The sequence below is a fragment of the Convolutriloba macropyga genome, unplaced genomic scaffold (assembly GCF_964194025.1).
Source record: "Convolutriloba macropyga unplaced genomic scaffold, txConMacr16.3 SCAFFOLD_704, whole genome shotgun sequence".
NCBI classification, from domain to species: domain Eukaryota; kingdom Metazoa; phylum Xenacoelomorpha; order Acoela; family Convolutidae; genus Convolutriloba; species Convolutriloba macropyga.
In genome coordinates this window covers 82086-88085 of record NW_027453622.1, presented here as the reverse complement: position 1 = coordinate 88085, position 6000 = coordinate 82086, and the positions used below count along the sequence as shown (strand labels likewise).

Here is a 6000-nt window from a genome sequence, read left to right as displayed (position 1 = left end):
AACCCAGTAGCCAATCGAGTAACTTTCTGTTGATTCGCTATAAGCCTGTCCCCGATCATTAAATATCTCCCTCCCAACATTGGTATATTTATGGCAAGGGGGGGGGGGGCTAGATTAAAATATATGAACACTAAACTGGGTGGAGGAGTGGGGCTATAATAGGAAAAATCCCAATAAATTGAAGTTTGAGGTCTATGATCAGATTCAAAATCCGGCAGCCTAAACTACAATTTGAGCTCTTTTCAATTCGTCCTTGAAGTATTTTAATAGTGTTTAGCTCTCATTCAAGTAAATACCTTTTGATAGCATAAAAGCGAAAGATTGAGATTTATATAATGAAGGTATTTTAGGCAACGTCAAGGAAAATGATTAAAAATTTATAACTGCCTCTGGCTTTAAAATATTGTTAAAGATAAATGGAGTAAATATTTATTGACAGTTTGTTTGCGAAGTTCAAACCTGCCTTTCAATTCTTCTCCATAAAATCGCATCTAACTTTAAAACATTGTGATTGAATTAGTAAGACGACATGATTTACAGCTACTATTATTTTCTATGTTGTTGATCTATAGAGATTCAAAACGTTAACAAGATGCACTGAAAGTTTGATTAATTTCGTTGAGATTAGATTTTATTAGTCGTGAAAAAATTTACTCGTGCAAAAGAACTCCTCTGTCACCAGGTGAGAAAACTCATGCAGAAGTTTGTGTCCACTTTTCGAGAGTTTTTAGAAACAGTTATTAAAAAACCTATAATTACAATTTAATAAACTTTCATAAATTATCAAGGAAGCTTTTCGGAAATTTGCTGTGGCAGTTCAGTTTGTCTCAATAACACATTCCCGGTTATTCTTATCAGTTAGCTTTTTTATGAGTTTCACTTACAAACATACACATAACAAGATTTTAGGGAAGGATGATTACTCTGGCTTGTCACTGAAGCAAAAGTCAAATAGTGGCAATTTATTGCACTATTCAACTATATTCTTTTTCTGTCTATTGCCATTTTCCAAAATTTTCAGCTTATTAAGAACATTTCGTCAGAAACCAGCCCGTTGCGCTCTCCATCTCGTGTTATTCGTTGCTTGAAATCACTTCTTAACCATTCCACCCCCTAATTTTCTTTTTGCCCATTAATTCTTGAAGTTTCATTGTAAAAGAGGTTACAAATTTCATAAATATTTTCCTTATGAGTATTCTATTCGGGCATTCATCGGAAGACAAAGAACAGTTCAAACACAATGAGAGTTATTATTTAGAAGATATTACACGATAAAACCAAATTTCGGAGAGCACGAATCGATGAAATTGTTTTCTGCTTTCATCGAGAAATTTTTGTCCTTCTGTTTCACAGTTTTTTTCCAATTTTTATGGAGATAATTATTAAGAGCGAAGAACCGAGTTTTCCTCTCCAAACAACAAAATTTGGAGTAAAACACAATCAAAAAAATATTAATTAGGTTAATCAAAATTACATCCTTGAGATCGTTATATCATCCAAATCAAACTATCGTTTTTTTGTGTTGTACTTTTATTGTAAAATGTTAAAAAAAATTGGAATACAAAGTTTAATTGAGCTTTATTAAAAATTAAACTTTCTGAAAAACTCAATACAGTAACAAGGAGGCTCAGTAATGTGCGTACGCACATAATGTTCCGACCACGCTCATCCGCATTCTTGACTTAATTGGCTAACAAATGATGAAGAGATAGAAAACTTTCAAAAACATAAACATCGTTTAATAAACAACCAATGAGATAAAATAAAGCCACGCTACAGGGCCGACAGAAGTTGTTGATAACAGGACTACAGTAAGGACAATAATAAAAATCCAACAACAAACATTATTTTCGACCAAAACTCGATGTCTATAATAAAAAAATAACAAATGCAAACTCGCGTTAGATAAAAACCTAAACAAACAATTTAAACTATACTTCATTAGAAAAGACGTGGGACCTGTCCCCAATGCGACTGGTTAACAGGTCAAAAAAACCAAATAGTTGCGAATATCAAAAAAACTTTTCCATTTTTGAAAAAAAATTAATTTCACAGTCATTAATGTCATTAGATTTCGAATTAAATCTTTAAAATGTCCATTAAAATCTTCATAGGAAGCAATTGAGACATGTCATTATCCAATGTTTGATTGCGCAAAATTTCAAAGACAATGGGATCAATCATTATTGTTGTAATTTGTGAAGAAACCGAAAAACTTTTGAAATGTACAAATATATAAAAATCTGACATTTTATTTATTCTCGTATCAACAGTTGTAAAAAAAAGCCGAGAAACAAATGTTTGAAGCTATAATTGTTATAGAGATTAAATAACAGCTCACTGGAAACGGGTTTTGACCTGTGTTTACAGAGACTGAGATACAAATCGACGAAAAACTAATTAAAAAAGACAAAGCTCAAAAACCCATATTTGTTTGTTAAAAGAAACTTTTTAAAAACCATAACAAAATTAGGAGTTCAACAAAAAGCGATGGATTAAGTTTCAGCAAATCAGGAAGCCAATCGGGCCTGTTAACAATGAGACTAAGTCACGACCAATCAAAAGAACAAAAACATAAAGAAACCAAAACTTCAAACCATTTTACGACATGACACTGACCAAGGCACCATAAATATAAGGTGTTACCTGCAAAAACTGTAAATTACCATTTTCCCCGCATCATAACATCAACGAGTCTTCGATATAAAAGGACTAATTAGACTTGACAACAAAATGTAATCTAAAAATTGAACAGTATAGAGATCTCAAAAACTTATAAGAAACTAAATGGTCGATGCAATCAGTCAAAATGTATAACCAAGCCCAAGAAAGGTTAGAATCAACAAAAGTGATTGAGACGTGGTGACGAAAATAAAAGCAAAAATGGGAGAGAAGATTTTTTTTTTTTAATTTTAATACGAAAGTCGTTAAAACATTACAGAAATAATTAACACATACTGAAATAATTAACTAGGTTGATTTTTATTTCCAGGGGAAATAACTAAGATCCATCGTTTTAGGATATATGGCGTACAACAACGATAAAAAAGACAAACTTATGCAAAATAAAAAAACCACGAGGTTTTGCGAGACAACTGATGATGTTGCCAAAAAGCATAAAATATTTAACAAGATGGATACGCCTTTTTCCAACGCTCTGCAATGTCTCTACCATGCTTTCCTTTAACTGGATTTGTCAATCATGTGATAATTTGACAAGGAAGCAAAAAGAAGTCAGAAAAATTTCAGTTTTGATCAAAAAATTGAAAACGCGTAGTACCAGAAAAAATAAATCATTGGTTGAATATAAAACCGTTACCGACGTTAGTTTATTACTCAGAGGAAGTTGGGTTCCACTTTTGTTTACTGAGACTGCGCACGAAATTGAGAGAAATATGATAAAATATTGGCAAATTTCAAAAATTCACCAATACTTTCTCAGAACAAATATATTCAAAGTCATAACAGACATTCGAAAACAACTGAAAAACGTCCAGGTTAATTTATATCTTCTAAAAGCTAACTAGATCTTTGATTAGGGACCTTAAATCATGGGGCTACAAAAATCTTATGAATTGAATGCAAAACGGAAGAAGTCCATAAATTTTTTACGAAAACAAAAAAATCATGAGTTTAACTCCGAAACCATAGTATAATCTTGTTGGGTCTCGTTTACTATAAATAGTATCAGTCATTAATTGAGCCCTGATTTGATATTTTTGTCAGTAATTTATATAAATTCATTTAGATAGCGGAAACATTTTGAAGGTCGCGCATAATTAAAATCTAAAAAATTTTACCATAAATATCCATGGTGAGATCAAGATCAGCCCAGATATTGCTGCGTGTCTAACAAAACACTCAATTGTTGAAATAGTTGCAAAATAAATCATTTCTATCCTAAATTTTTCTGTTTGTCAAAAAAAATAATGCATTATATAAAATTCTGGAGTTTAAACTTGCAAAAATTGGCACAATTTTACTTCCAGAAGACCCTTAAGCCTGCGGGATCATAAATAGCTTTTTGTTGAGGTTAAAATGAATATGGCTGCAGTTCTAGGGTGTCTACTTCCAGCAAATTTAATGCAAGTGGGCAAAAAAACTCTGAATTTGGAAAATTTATCATAAATTTTAGCAAAAAAACTCGGATCTAAGAATTCAACCACCCTCTTCTATCTTTAGAGAGAGAGAGAGAGAGTCAATAACACTACAAATAACAATTTTAACATAATTTAGCTAATGTTTTAAGAGAATTCGTTATGAGTTTACTGGCTTCCACACGTGTTTTTCACAAAAATATGTAAATTAATTTTTGATTTTTGTCATATTTCGCGTTCTTTTTGTAGACGTAAGACATTTTCTGTATAACTGCAGGTCTCAAGGTCTTCCAATGGGCGCACCTCTTCAACTTTTTCATTTTGTAATTAATAGCTTTCATGACTTTGGAAAAAAATTTTTTTCGAGAAAAAACAAGTTTTACATAATTTTGCATTTTTTTCTTTTTTGTCTATTTGTTGCTTATTTTCATTAATGAGCGGCCACATAATACATTATTGGTGTTCGACAAAGGTGCAATCAAACATATTTTGGGGCCAAAGTATGGCATTACGGCTTCCAAAGCATTTTCTGGCAAGTTTTAATTGATTTTTAGTTTGTTGTCTATTTGTTGTTCTTTTTGTAACTGCATAAAAAATTGAATACCAAGAATTCCTAATTCCTTTCTATAGAAGCATTGTTAATTGTAAAACTATGGGATATTTTAGCTGATTCCTAATGGTTTTCATTACATTTCACAAATTAATTGTTTTTTTAAAAAAATTCTGCGAATTTTCTAACTTTTAAATTTCTGTTCTTTTTTGTTTAATTGTTACCAAGCTTTATTATGAACTGGTGAATAACCAATTTTTCTGGTGAATTGCAAGTTATTTTGTTTATTTTCAGTTTTATCTGACGCTATTTTGACTGAGTTATTCAGTTTTGTTTTTTAAAACGGACATAAATTTTTTGATGTAATGTTTGTTGTTGTTGTTTGATTTTGCCGTTCGTCTTCGCTCGTTTCTCTAAAATCGGCATATCTCATCAATCTAAGGCATCAATTTTACACCACTGGGTTATTTGCTTTGGACGCTATCTTTTCGTTCATAGAACAGTTTTTTTTTGAAAAATACTTGAATTTTTTGTGTTTTTCTATCTGTTCCTCATTTGGTAGACAATTATGCCAAAATTATGAGTGGATGAGCGGGGTCGGAACCTTATGTGCAATCGCACATTACCAAGCCACCTTGTAACGTTATAAAATCAAATTACTTCTCAAATAAAGTATCGTTGCTGACATTAATAACTTAACGCTTTTAATTCATCCATTTCTTGTGGAAAAGCTTCCCGGGTTGAATTGTTCCGCCCAAAATGATTAAAGAGTGGGGCTGCAATGGGAGTATTGTTTAGGAAAATGCAGCTCAAAACTCTTACGTCTTCTTGGGCTAAATTGGGCTTCCAAGGGGGGTAAAATGGTGTAAGCGTGAGGGGGTAAAAGACAAATTAACCACCCATTCTTACATCTTTTTTGGTCTGCAAAGGGGGGTAAAACGATGTAAGAGTTCGGGGGTAACTTCACTTTTACCCCCTCACTCTTACACCATTGTACCCCCGTTGGCAAACCAAAAAAACTGTAATAGTGGGGGGTTAATTTGTCTTTTACCCCCTCACTCTTACACCATTTTACCCCCCTTGGAAGCCCAATGCAACCCAAAAAGACGTACGAGTTTTGAGCTGCATTTTCCTAAAAAATCCTCCCATTGCAGCCCCGTTCTTAGATCATTTTACCCCCCTTGGCAGCCCAACTCTTACATCATTTTACCCCCTGGCAGCCCAACTCTTACATCATTTTACCCCCTCAATCTTACATTTTTTAGCCCCCATACCAGAAGACTGCCAGTCTTGAACCCACAACCTCTGTACCCTCAGTTGCGTTGCCTTATCCTCGAGACCATCAAAGCTTGT

At 32.9% G+C, this 6000-nt stretch overlaps 1 protein-coding gene across 2 annotated transcripts in view; it reads left to right on the top strand.

The window, feature by feature from the left end:
• The first annotated feature begins 512 nt into the window (after positions 1-512).
• LOC142358421 (uncharacterized) overlaps positions 513-6000 on the top strand; it is a 73964-nt gene continuing 68476 nt past the window's right edge. For both annotated transcript variants that reach the window (XM_075409823.1, XM_075409824.1), the window contains exon 1: positions 513-682. The gene's annotated coding sequence lies outside the window, so the exon portion shown is untranslated. The remainder of the gene's footprint in view (positions 683-6000) is intronic.